Below are 15401 nucleotides of genomic sequence, written 5' to 3'. Positions count from 1 at the left end.
ACTCATGTAGGTATGACAGCACGGTCACGTGGTCTCACGTCATCAGTGCGTCGCGGAGCGGCTAGGCAACCCACCAGGCGAGCTGTGATTGGCGGTCACTCCTGTTCCATCTAAATACTAATCTTTTGTTTTGCTAAATATAATCATCAAATACCTTATGATCATCGCGAGACTTACGTCACAATGAAGGAAGGAAGATCCGGAAGTACATTATTTTATGTTCCATCGAATGACAGGTACACTTCAGTCGTGGGACGCTTTTTACGCCACAAGATTTACACAAAAAATAACCAAGCCCTATTTTTATCAAGTGCATATTGTTACTTACAATGTGATGCCAGACGTAGTAGTAGTAGTAGTAGTAGTAGTAGTAGCAAGTAGTAGTAGTAGTAGTAGTAGTAGTAGTAGTAGTAGTAGTAGTAGTAGTAGTAGTAGTAGTAGTAGTAGTAGAAGTAGTAGCAGTAGTAGTAGTAGTAGTAGTAGTTGTAGTAGTAGTAGTAGTAGTATCTGTATTTTATATCGTGACTACGACCACTAGAGAGGTGGCAGGAGTTCAGCTTTAAGTATGATTATGGAAAGTAGTTGAAGTACTATCCTTAAAATTATTTTTTCTATTATCATTAACACGATTATTATCCTAATCATTAATTGGAATGTTAAGTACGACTAGTTTTATAGAGTCACTGTGTCCACGCATAGTCGCACTGATCTGTGTGACGAAGTATGTTGAAACAAGCAGTACTGAACCTTACATTACGTTTACTGGTATGTTGTAAATATATCACATGCATATTCCTTTAATGACACATTCATAAGTTTGACATTCATCACAAGACAACCAGGATCAAGGAAATGTCAGTCTCCGTGCCTCACTAACCACACTCCCTCCGCTCCCGTCAACATTCTCACCATGTCTGTGTGCAACCTGTCACGTGGTACCGGGGCCACGATCTCCAAGCTGGCTTGGCAAGGAATCGGTTGGTTCCAGTTATGATACGTTAAGATCTTTACAGGAAAATTGACGTTTGAGACAGGATTCTTGCAGAGCATGGTTAACGAAGAAATCTGCAACTTTTAATAACTGACTTTCTGAATAAATTAAAATTATGTGCTCACGAATCCGGAGTGATGATGCCAGACCCTGCCTCGTCAGTGACATCCATTGCCCACACATGTAGAGACAAACTAGGCAATAGCTTCAGATACCGTATTTGTCCATGATCCTTCAGTTTCACAAATGTCCACAACATGTCTACAACAAAAGGTTTACTGAGGCCTTGAATGCTCTGTTCGACCAACATTAAGCAAAGGTGTACGGCGATATATGACAGCTTGGTGGTTAGAGAATGGTTGATTGTACTAAGAAGGCACACTCCTATCCCCATTCCCTAACTATGGCAAGATACCACTAATTATAAGAACGTTGTGACATATCCTCACCAAAGATGGCGCTACCGGAATATTGCTCCACATGAAGGGAATGTTGAAGCATGAAATATGAATTATGAAATAGATGAAGTTCACATGTTCTAGTCTATCTAGGGGAATGGGCTATTTGACGATTATTGAACAATATTAGTTTGTCAATATACGTTAATTTCAGTTAAACTGCTTGGCCAAATGCCTTGCGTCGATTTAGCCACACCGAGCACAAGCTGGCATCTATACATACACTTATTATGTGGAGCAAGCAATAGAGTCCTGTTGAAAGTAGAGACACATCATGTTTTACTGTTATCAGGCGATGCTGTTATATGTATTCATCTGATAAACCATGTAAAGTATAAACGGCTTAACTCCAAACATGTGGTTAAAGCTTTATTGGTTCAGAGTTGTTCTGTAAACATATTTGATATCTACATCACAGAATAAGGTTAGTTTAGGCCTATTTCAAATGGTAGTATTTTAAATAAGCAAACTAATGCTAAAAGATGTTCAGATAAACATTCAAATGTTTGAATTACAATCATGGAATACCATAAATAAATAATGTGTAAGTTAGTTATTGATAGTATAACATTTGTCATAAGTGTATGCACTTTATAGGGTGTATACATCTACAGTTATAGGAAGGAGGCAAATGTTGCTCCCTGGTGCCGCTGGGTACGCGAGTGTCTACGTTACTTCAGCTGCTATGTGTGAATGTTTCTTACTGAGACATCATGTGTCTGTTTGTGTAAGGTAATTGTGAAGACATTTTAATGAATCCATGCAACCTGTGTTATATATGTTATTCGAGATATATTTGTGATAAACTGTATAACTAATTGGTATTGTGTAGTTCTCGGAACGATTGTGATTTCTGTACAAGCTTGCAATTAATTGTTGTATATTTATGTCAAATGTTGCAGGGTGATTTGTTTTCCTGTCCTATACCGACGGTAGAATAGTTTTCCCCCTAACAGCATCGTGTGTTGAGAGCTGGCCACACATGTATAGGGCCATTAGGTTTCATTTAGGACTTGGTAAATATGCCCCGAATGTTGCAATCAGTGGGCTATGGGTTGAATAACGCCTTTTGTCAGACAATGGTGTAGACTTAAAAATATACAGAGCCGTGAAAAAATTAGTGTGTTTATAATTGGGCCGACAGGTTTGCTATGACTAGATGTAAAAGTTGGAATGGAAGGATACGAAAGAAGTTTCATGATATTGGTTTAGGTTATTTATTAAATGTTCCAAATATAATTGCAAAATCGTGTGTGTGTGACTATGTACAAAAGGTGTGCATGAATGACTTTGTTATAAATTGGAATCTAAGTTATATAAGGTAGAGGGGCAAAGTGGTCTTAACAAACTATGAGTTTATAAGTGTTTTAAACAAGATTAGAGAACAGAAGACTATATTTCAAGGAACCTGCCAAGTGTTTACAGTTGGCTCTTGCCAAGTTTAGGTGTTGTGTGGCCCCATTTAAAATTGAAACAGGTAGATATGAAGGCATCTCTGTACAAAGTAGAAATTGTTTCTAATGTAAAGATTGTGTAGAAGATGAGGTTGATGTCTTGTTTCACGGCATATCATATGACGATATAAGGAAAACCTTATTAATAAATGCATTGTTAAATCTAGATAGATTGTTTTTTAAAATATGCCTGGTATTGGTAAGTTTTGTTGTATGCTCCTTGATGCTAATGTGTGTATTTTAGTTGCCAAAATTGCTGTTTAATACTAACTCGTTGAAAGCATCTTTTATATGGCTCATATATAATGTTTACGGCATTTTACTGTTGTGGTATTATTTTATGATAACTTGTTTCTCATACTTCCTAGGAATGGTTCTGTACTAATATTTGATGTATACTAGCCACATAAAGAAACTGTGCATTGTCCAAATATTATCCCAGTTGATAAGTACGATAACAATGTCAAAGGTACATATAAACTTTAATGGAGGGATCATGAGACCATAACAAGTCGGGAGAATTTCAATTGAAAAGTCAATCACAATGACGTCACGAGTCCACAAGCGGGCCGTTGAGGAAGACGGCGTAGACGTCGATCCATCTCGTCCCAAGCATGCTCTATCGGGGAGAGATCCGGTGAATTTGCAGGCCAAGGCAGTAAGTCAACGTTGTGGTGTTGCAAGAAATCCATAGCAACCCTTGCCGTATGAGGGCGGGCATTGTCTTGTTGGAATGTTAACCGAGGGCCATGACGTTGCAGAAAAGGAATTGCCACAGGTCGAAGAATCTGATCCCTGTAGCCCACACCAGTTCGGTTGCCCTGAACAATCACCAAAGGAGTTCTTTGGCGTGCTGTTATTACACCCCAAATCATCACGGAACCACCACCAAAGCGATTCCTCTCCAAGACACAGGCCTGTGCATAACGTTCTCCCACGCGTCTATAGGCACGTTGACGTCCATCACTATGACTCATCTGTAAAAACAACATTTCTCCACCAAAACAAGGGTCTGCGGACATAATTTCGGCACCACATTCGGCGAGCTTGTCGATGACGTTGTGTCAGGATAGGCCGTATGGCGGGACGTCGTGGTCTGATCCCGTGATGACGTAAACGTTGTCGAACTGTGTTGGGGTGGATACGGCGAAGTCCTGGGATGGTTCGGGCAGTCATCACTGCAGTCTGAAACCTGTGGCGAAGATGGGTCACCCTTATCCATCTGTCCTGTCTTGGCGTTGTTACACGTGGACGTCCAGAACGTGGCCGATCGATGACGTCATTTGTGTTCTGGTAGCGTCTCACCAGTGCAGAAATGGTGTTCCGGTGGCAGTGGAAATGTGCAGCCACTTGTCGTTGAGACATTCCCCCACGGACCATCCCAATAGCCTCATGACGTTGTGCAGACGTGAGCCTTGGCATGCTATGCGTTTCAATAGCCGTTTAATTTTTTGAACGATCGCAGGGGCAGGGGTTGAGCTTTCAAAAGTGACAGTATTGTGTGGCATTCATTTGCTCTGTTTCTCTTTCCCGGAATGCGCGTGCAACAACGTATTGCACGTCTCAAGAACGAACCCACTGACGTCACGGAACGTGGCACGTGCATGCATGTTGGATGCATGTCACTAATCTCTGGGTTTAAATCCTTATGTGTCTACACAGGTTTGATAAATTTAGATTTTAATTTTTTGTATGCACAGTTTCTTTATGTGCCTAGTATATATGTATACTGTTGTTATTTCCATGTCTGTACAGACGTGAGACATTATTTAACTATTTTCTGTCTGTCTGTCTGTCTGTCTGTCTGTCTGTCTGTCTGTCTGTCTGTCTGTCTGTCTACGATCACTCTGGTCTGATAGTTAAACGCCATTAATCTAAAAAACGAATTGAAAACAAAGCATGTAATATCCAGTTGTCACCCTGTAAAACAAATCTGTTTCATGTGGAGCAGGACATGTAAACGTCATAGAGCAGTAGTCTTCGTGTGGTGCAGGACATGTAAACGTCATAGAGCATTAGTCTTCGTGTGGTGCAGGACATGTAAACGTCATAGAGCAGTAGTCTTCGTGTGGTGCAGGACATGTAAACGTCATTGAGCAGTAGTCTTCGTGTGGTGCAGGACATGTAAACGTCGCAGAGCAGTAGTCTTCGTGTGGTGCAGGACATGTAAACGTCATAGAGCATTAGTCTTCGTGTGGTGCAGGACATGTAAAGTCGTCATAGAGCACGTCAGTCTTCATGTGGTGCAGGACATGTAAACGTCATAGAGCAGTAGTCTTCATGTGGTGCAGGACATGTAAACGTCATAGAGCAGTAGTCTTCATGTGGTGCAGGACATGTAAACGTCATAGAGCATTAGTCTTCGTGTGGTGCAGGACATGTAAACGTCATAGAGCAGTAGTCTTCGTGTGGTGCAGGACATGTAATCGTTATATAGAGCATTAGTCTTCATGTGGTGCAGGACATGTAACGTTATATAGAGCATTAGTCTTCGTGTGGTGCAGGACATATAAACGTTATATAAAGAGCATTAGTCTTCATGTGGTGCAGGACATGTAAACGTTATATAGAGCATTAGTCTTCATGTGGTGCAGGACATGTAAACGTCATAGAGCATTAGTCTTCATGTGGTGCAGGACATGTAAACGTTATATAGAGCATTAGTCTTCATGTGGTGCAGGACATGTAAACGTTATATAGTCTAGAGCATTAGTCTTCGTGTGGTGCAGGACATAGTAAACGTCATAGAGCATTAGTCATCATGTGGTGCAGGACATGTAAACGTTATAGAGCATTAGTCTTCATAGAGCATTAGTCTTCATGTGGTGCAGGACATGTAAACGTTATATAGAGCATTAGTCTTCATGTGGTGCAGGACATGTAAACGTTATATAGAGCATTAGTCATCATGTGGTGCAGGACATGTAAACGTTATATAAAGCATTAGTCTTCGTGTGGTGCAGGACATGTAAAACGTCATAGAGCATTATCATGTGTGCAGGATTAGTCATCATGTGGTGCAGGACATGTAAACGTTATATAGAGCATTAGTCTTCGTGTGGTGCAGGACATGTAAACGTTATATAAAGCATTAGTCTTCGTGTGGTGCAGGACATGTAAACGTCATAGAGCAGTAGTCTTCATGTGGTGCAGGACATGTAAACGTTAGAGAGCATTAGTCTTCGTGTGGTGCAGGACATGTAAACGTTAGAGAGCATTAGTCTTCGTGTGGTGCAGGACATGTAAACGTCATAGAGCATTAGTCTTCGTGTGGTGCAGGACATTTAAACGTCATAGAGCAGTAGTCTTCATGTGGTGCAGGACATGTAAACGTTATAGAGGATTGTCTAACTTGTAGTATAGGATATGTAAACGTTATATAGAACTATATCTTACTTGTGGTACAGGATATGTAACGCTATATAGAGCATTATGTTTTTTGTGGTATAAGGTTTGTACACGTTTTATAGAGCTTTATCCTTCTTGTGGTATAGGATGTGTAAAGGTTATATAGAGCTTTATCCTTTTTGTGGTATAGGATGTGTAAACGTTTTATAGAGCTTTATCCTTCTTGTGGTATACGGTATGTAAACGTTATATAGAGCTTTATCTTAATCTTATCTGGTGTAGGATGTGTAAACGTTATACATACATACATACATACATACATACATACATACATACATACATACATACATACATACATACATACATACATACATACATACATACATACATACATACATACATACATACATACATACATACATACATACATACATACAAACACTGTATAGTGCCGATATCCAGTACAACTGCTCAAAGGCTTTATCCTTCTTGTGGTATAGGATGTGTAAAAAATGTAATATGGATGTCCTCCTAATGTCACTGTCGATAATCGTGAAGAGTGGATGCAACGTTAACTCCCAGGGCGTGGTGTGCTACATGTGTCCAATATGTGCTGCTGCTGATGTCGTCATAGTCGTCACGGGGTCACAAGCAGGTGTGGGAACATATTGTTCAGCCAAGTCCGTAGATGGGGTCACAATTCCCGGACAGATGATCCAATGTAACACCGGTCATCCATCACGTGGGAGAGGGAGGGACACCGATGATTACCCCGGTCTGTGCGTTTATCTGTGTTACCTTGTGCTTCATCAATATATGACAAGTACACTACATCAGGGCTATAGTCTCCGTGTTCATATCTACACACTCCATCTTCAACTTTCTATACAACACTCTCCACCAGGATATGATTTACCCCACATCGTCAACTCTCTCCATGGTAACATCAACACACTCCACTAGGATATGATTTACTCCACATCGTCAACTCTCTCCTTGGTAACATCAACACTCTCCACCAGGATATGATTTACCCCACATCGTCAACTCTCCCCATGGTAACATCAACACACTCCACCAGGATATGATTTACCCCACATCGCCAACTCTCTCCATGGTACACCAACACACTCCACCAGGATATGATTTACCCCACATCGTCAACTCTCTCCATGGTAACACCAACACACTCCACTAGGATATGATTTACCCCACATCGTCAACTCTCTCCATGGTAACATCAACACACTCCACCAGGATATGATTTACCCCACATCTTCAACTCTCTCAATGGTAACATCAACACACTCCACCAGGATATGATTTACCCCACATCTTCAACTCTCTCCATAGTAACATCAACACTCACCACCAGGATATGATTTACCCCACATCTTCAACTCTCTCCATGGTAACATCAACACTCTCCACCAGGATATGATTTACCCCACATCTTCAACTCTCTCCATGGTAACATCAACACACTCCACCAGGATATGATTTACCCCACATCTTCAACTCTCTCCATGGTAACATCAACACTCTCCACCAGGATATGATTTACCCCACATCGTCAACTCTCTCCATGGTAACATCAACACTCTCCACCAGGACATATTTCCATTTTTGTCAGTCTGGGTCGGGGATGTTGACAAGGACACCTCTTATCGCCTTACCCATTCATAACATGTGCAGAATTGTTTGCTTTCTCTATTAAACGCAATAAAAATATAACTGGGATTAATGTGAAAAATGTGGAATATTCTGTTTTCAAATAGGCAGATGATACAAATTTCTCGCTCGACGGATCAGAACAAAGTCTATGAGAAGTCATAACGACTCTTAAAGAATTCGCTATTTGCTCAGGATTAAAGGTCAATTATGACAAAAGTTCAGCAGCTGTCGCCTCATATACCTCTTTAATGGTCGAGAGAACCCGTTAAGATTCTAGGAATTACATTTTCAACAAATCTGAGAGAAATATTAGATTCAAATTTCGATAAGCAATTTACAAAGGCAAGACAAGTGCTATTCTCATGGTCAAATAGACTCCGCAAGTAAAAAATGTTATGATAAAATCACAAATTTTACCCTTATTTACCCACCGTTATACTTCTCTACCTGATCCATCTCCTGATTTTGTTAAACGTGTGAATTCCTTGTTATATCGATTTATATCGTCTGGTAAGATAGATAGAATAAAAAGAACTATAATGATTAACGACTATGAGAAAAGTGGATTAAAAATGGTAGACATCTTATCATTTTGTAAATACATGAAAATAAAATGGTAAAAAGACTACTTTCCTCAAAGAGTTTATGGGAACACCTTACCCATTGTGAATTATATTAGTTTGATTATGTGAACTTCAACATATGTTATCTACAAAAAGAGCCGCTCTATAAAATTTGTAAATTCACGAAGAATGATTTCATGAGACATTTCAAGTACATTCAAAGTAAGGAAATCCTCAACGAAGAAACTTTTTGCAACTTCCAATAATTAATTTCATTCCACACAAAGACATTAAAGAGTTTACAACCTGACTAAAATGCGGTGTAAAATCAATGATATGTTTATTTACAGATATGGGTGAATTAAAAAAGTTTAAAACCGAATTTGATTTAAGTGGTACATTCTTGCTGTACCACAGACTTTTAAAATATATTCCTAGAACCTGGATTGACAAGATGCAATCCTATCTTATCTCTGAGCACAAAGAATGTTCGGATTCTCAAAATCTTATCCACAGCTTGATATCCAGTAAAGTTCATTTACGGGCAAATATGTGAAGATGTACAAAGTAATCTCTCTGAACTTAGCAATAAATGGGAAATAAAATTGAATACGCCTGTACCTGAAGATTATCTTTTCCGATGCTTTATAATTAATCAGTTAAGTAATGCAGAAAACAAACTGCGAAATTTCCAATATTAAACCTTACATAGAGTTCTAACAACCAACTCTTTCTTGTTTAGCATTGGTCAGACAGATAATGAATATTTTTGCAATTTTTGCCAGACTGAACATGAAACAATAGAACATATTTTCTTTTTTTGTGTGTGTGATAAAGTGAATGCACTCTTTGACATGCTTAAGAATTGTTATAATTCTATTAAAGGATGAGGACTATGTTTATGGATATACAACTTCTTTATTCTGTATAGGCGACGTTTCGACATAGATTCTAATGTCGTTGTCAAGCAAGTGATCCACATCCTTCATCTACCCAACTTCTAGAATGCCAATCAAATTCTATTACAAATGAAAATAGTAATATCTCTACCAGGGCGATTATTCGTGGAGGCCCCGGTAAGAGTATTCTTATATTTTATCAATCATCTCTTTTTGATAATGAAAGAATGTATGTATATTAGTAAGTGTAGAGAAAGTTCTTTACAATCAAATCTTCTCATTGAACGAATACGATATTATTGTCCAATAGAAAGAAATATTTTTCAAGAGCGTGTTTCATATACACATAAATGGTCTGTGCTGCAATTTGATAAATGAGTATTAAATTTAACTGGGTTTTTCCAATAACCTAGCCTTAAGTGGATACCTATCCTAAGTGACGGCATATGTATATTTTCCGCTAAGACCCCTTTGTCCCGAGCCACGTAGATATGTACGGGTCATCGTAAAAGCGTAAAGAAGGATATGATTTACCCCACATCGTCAACTCTCTCCATGGTAACATCAACACACTCCACCAGGATGTGATTTACCCCACACCATCATATCTACACACATCCCTCATATCGTCATATCTCTCCATATTTACATCTGCACACACTTGTATATTGCATCCTACAAGATAGATGTCATATTTTGCCATGCTGTGCTGTGACACGTGTCGGAATGAACATATAATGGCTTCAGCTCTACAACTGTTTTGACAAAACTGATGACTCCGTTGATGAACTACTGCGACAAGATCGGAAGGTTTGTATGGGAGGGGCAAGGTACCAGGCAGGGACACCGTCGTTACAGCAGCACCGTGTAGTGGTCGGGAGGGGCAAGGTACCAGGCAGGGACACCGTCGTTACAGCAGCACCGTGTAGTGGTCGCTGGTCAACACAGATGACCTGCACAGTCAACCGCCCCTTGACTAGAGAACATCTTCATCATTCATCCATTACCAAATGTAGGCGGACAGACTGGCCTGACGTGATTGACCGACACGTATCCAGGCCATACTCGTCCACACTCACGCCTACGAACATGCCTACGAACATGCCTACGCAGTGGTTTTGTGGGTAGGGCATATGGGAATGGAAGCAAGGACCAAATGTATTAAAAGTTGTTGTCATCCCTAACCCAGCGATGCTGTCGTCATTCTAAATGTATTCAATGGTGTTGCAGTGAATCTTGAATGTAGTCAGTGTGGTTGACGTCATCACAAATGTGGATGTGTGCTGGAACGAGGACCACAACCTACAAGCTTCCAAACCATTTATCAGTATTCAACCGACGATGACTCCCTAATTAAACTTTATACCTTTTCTCTATTACCGATTGCCACTTTTGGTCAGACACCCTGTTTATATGTGTTGCCAAGGTACATCTTTCTGGAACATCTCAGTACCCTCTCAAGACCCGTGAAGGTCCGAGTAAGAACTGTTCTTCAGCAACTCATGCTTCCAGATGTTTCTAGAGGCGACTAAAGGCGACTAATTGAATGGGGCGGTCAGGCTCGGTGACTTGGTTGGTGCATGTCATCGTATCCCATTTGGGTAGATCGATGTTCTTGATGTCAGTCATTACCTTGTCTGTTATTACAAACTGCCGTCATACAGCTGGAATATTGTTGAATGCAACCAAACCCAACCAAACCCAACCAAAGAAACCCTCTCAAAAATATAGTCCTCGTCATCAAGTTTTCGAGAAATCATATCATCATGATAAAACCAGGTGCTATCGTAAAATAAACCAAACCTTGTTTTTCACTGACCTTTGTGGTTTATCGGGGAAATATCTGACAGAAGAAATAGTGTAACAAATACAGCAAAGAGTGTCTGGGTGACTGGCGAGGCGCATCACAAGCTCGGGGCTCTTGCACGCAGCACAGGCAGTATGTGGGACAAATGGAATGTGTTTCCTTGTCGAACCCATCAAGAACGATTTGTAGAATATCACACACACACACACACACACACACACACACACACACACACACACACACACACACACACACACACACACACACACACACACACACACACACACACACACACACACACACACACACACACACACACACACACACACACACACTGTAGTCTTCTGCTTGACCCTTGATGGTGGTGTTGACTTGTGATTAAAGCTGAAGACGCGTGTTGATTCCAAAATGGGTTAAATGAGTGAAGACCATTTCAGGTGTCCCCGTCGTGATATTGGGTGAATATTGCTGAAAGCATAACCCATAATGTCATTGTCAGAGGGGTTGTGTTCCTGACAGTACACCCGGGTACTCTCTAATGTCATTGTCAGAAGGGTTATGTTCCTGACAGTACACCCGGGTACTCTCCTAATGTCATTGTCAGAGGGGTTGTGTTTCTGACATTACACCCGGGTACTCTCCTAATGTCATTGTCAGAAGGGTTATGTTCCTGACAGTCCACCCGGGTACTCTCCTAATGTCATTGTCAGAAGGGTTGTGTTCCTGACAGTCCACCCGGGTACTCTCCTAATGTCATTGTCAGAAGGGCTGTGTTCCTGACAAGACATCAGGTACTCTCCTAATGTCATTGTCAGAAGGGGTATGTTTCTGACAGTACACCCGGGTACTCTCCTAATGTCATTGTCAGAAGGGGTGTGTTCCTGACATTTATACCCGGGTACTCTCCTGATGTCATTGTCAGAAGGGGTATGTTCCTGACATTTATATGTTTCTGACCACCCGGGTACTCTCCTGATGTCATGTCAGAAGGGCTGTGTTCTGACATCGGGTACCTTTCTAATGTCCAGAAGGGTACTCTACTCTCCTATGTCAGAAGGGGTGTGTTCCTGACATTTATACCCGGGTACTCTCCTGATGTCATTGTCAGAAGGGGTGTGTTCCTGACATTTATACCCGGGTACTCTCCTGATGTCATTGTCAGAAGGGGTATGTTCCTGACATTTACTCTCCTAATACCATTGTCAGAAGGGTTGTGTACCCGGGTACTCTCCTGATGTCATTGTCAGAAGGGGTGTGTTCCTGACATTTATACCCGGGTACTCTCCTGATGTCATTGTCAGAAGGGGTGTGTTCCTGACATTTATACCCGGGTACTCTCCTGATGTCATTGTCAGACAGGGGTGTTCCTGACATTGTCAGAAGGGTTATGTTCCTGACTCGGGTACTGATGTCATTGTCAGAAGGGGTGTGTTCCTGACATTTATACCCGGGTACTCTCCTGATGTCATTGTCAGAAGGGGTGTGTTCCTGACATCACACCCGGAAGTCTCCCAAGGTCAATGAAAGGCAGGGAGAACAAAGGGGAGTCTAGCAACGTGGTACGCGGGATGCAAGCGTGACAGTTTTGTGATCGAGGTCCGCATATCTCCGATGTTGTTCCTGAGACTTGTCAATCGGTGTCAAAAGGGACATTGACATTGAAATTTGTCGAAAGAGACAGGATTATGTTTGTTGACATGTAAACTTCTGAGGATGCACAATCATCTTTTTTCCATGGTCGACATATACATGATCGTATCGAGAATGAACCTTGGAGACAAAACTACGAGCAAGCCAGGGGGGTGACAATATGGTATAGCCAGAACATCGTGTCATTATAGATAATGTGTATTTGGAAAAGTTGGGCATCCACTGAAAATGTGTTGTTGTTGTCGGCGTTGTTGTGACTGTTGTCGTCACTGGTGTTGTTATTGGTGTGAAACTTCACGTATTTCAGACGCCTGTGGATTACGGAAAACATAATTTGAACAACCAAAGGCGACATATCTACAATAACTCAAAAATTCGACCTGCGGTTGAATTCGCAAAGTTTGTTTTGTACTTTGTAATGTTGATCTTTCATGAAGTATCGATATTGGGTGACAGAATTCATGTGTTGACGACCACTTTAATCGATGAATCGCGTTGCAGTAAAGTGGTTGATACACTGTGTTGTAAATTACAGTAATTGTGTTTTGCAGTCGATCCTGGTATGTACGAGTATGCGGAACAGTGTCGGTCACGCATGGAGCTGGTTACGTCAAGCATGTTTTGCTGTGTCTACCCTCTCGTAACTAATAAACCTGCGCGTCAATGTCCCGACAACAATCCCAGGCTAAGTATTAAGCTTCTATAATGTATTTTGCTGTAACAAGCTTGTCTTTGTGACGGCAGCCCCACCTCCTCCACCTGATGACCTCACGGAGACGACGGCTCGCCAGCACCAGCAGCACGGTGTAGGGGCAATTAATGACCTGTCTGAAAACTGCCCCGGGCACTCCTTGTCGTCATCAATCGTAAGCTGCTTACATCTGTCCATCAGTAGACCCATACAGACTACTTCACACAACATGAACTTTATAATACCAACAAATAATCTAATTATACTCGAAACCTGTTTGGAGGGATCTGGGTCAATATTCTTTCAATTACAATCTTTTACACAGTGTCCTTCCATTGGTCTCATTCGTTAAACATTTTAATAGTAGATATATAAATGTCTATCCCTATAAGCCCGTCGTGGACAGTGGACTTAAATGTGTATCAGCTTATAAGTCCGGGGTAGACAATGGACATAAATGTCTGTCCCTATGTCCAGCGTTATAAGTCCGGAGTGGACATTGTACATAATTGTCTGTCCCTATAAGTCCGGAGTGGACAGTGTACGTAATTGTCTGCCCCTATAAGCCCGGTGTAGGCAGTAGAATCATTGTCTGTACCTCTAACTGTGGTGTGGATGGAGGGCATAAATGTCTATAGCATTAAATCCGGTCTAGACAGTGGACATGAATGTCTATCCCTATAATCCTATAATCCCGGTATGGACAGACTCTACTTGTGTTCACATTGTCTCCAAGAGCAAACAGCTAATTTGTTCCATCGAGATGACAGCATATTGATATGAGCGACTTAAGGCCCGGTAGTGAACCAGGTTGATATGAGCGACTTAAGGCCCGGTAGTGAACCAGGTTGATATGAGCGACTTAAGGCCCGGTAGTGAACCAGGTTGATATGAGCGACTTAAGGCCCGGTAGTGAACCAGGTTGATATGAGCGACTTAAGGACCGGTAGTGAACCAGGTTGATATGAGCGACTTAAGGACCGGTAGTGAACCAGGTTGTGGGAGCACTGACAAAAATAACACCTATTTAGTTCAGTTTATTTCATTGCAAAAAGCAAATGGATTGATGACACACTAACGAGGCCTTCTCCTAATCACTGTACAGTAGCTTTGCTATACACACATTTACATTCTCACTTTAACATCCGTAGATATTTTAACACATCTTATCTTTAAATTTGGAACTTGTAGTACAAATATAACTATATACGAGTCCAGCTGGGAACCGTTGTCTCCTCTACATCTGCTGAATATACACACACCAGCTGCTACAGACCCAGGGTTGGCCGGAGGATCAGTGGACAGTCTTGTTGACCAGGGGCAGTTGTGACTGGCTGGCTGACCAGTGACCAGCTGCGATTAGCTCAGATTAGTGCACTACGATTTGCTTCAGATCGGTGAACAACTGTCAGTCTCGGATATATCGATGTGCAGCTGTAAGTGACTATCTGTTGATGCCTGTGATTGGGCAGTTTGTGTAACCCAGGCAACGGTGCCACTTGGCGTCGAGCACCACGGTTGTCACAATCTGGACACAGACAACGCTAGGGTCGAGACATGTCATGCAGAGCTATGTGGGGCTACAGTTCTAGATCGGATTGACCATCCGGACCATCCGCTAGAGAATAGTCAGTTTCGATATTCTGCTGAGACTCCATTGGTTCTATATGAAAGACCCCAATCTACAAACAGGACTATCAAACTTCACTAGACAAGCGGCAACCGCCCCGAAAACACCGGATGTGACGTCACATACAATATCTTAACCAGCAGATAATGATGCGAAATCCATGTATTCATTACAGTGATACACCGTCTTCATACTACACCATGGTCCCCTGATGCCAGCATGCCTCAACAACACCA

The sequence above is a fragment of the Haliotis rubra genome, unplaced genomic scaffold, assembly GCF_003918875.1.
Source record: "Haliotis rubra isolate DU_JTF1 unplaced genomic scaffold, ASM391887v1 Scf413, whole genome shotgun sequence".
NCBI classification, from domain to species: domain Eukaryota; kingdom Metazoa; phylum Mollusca; class Gastropoda; order Lepetellida; family Haliotidae; genus Haliotis; species Haliotis rubra.
The sequence above is the reverse complement of the archived record's forward strand: the minus strand, read 5'-3'. Positions refer to the sequence as shown.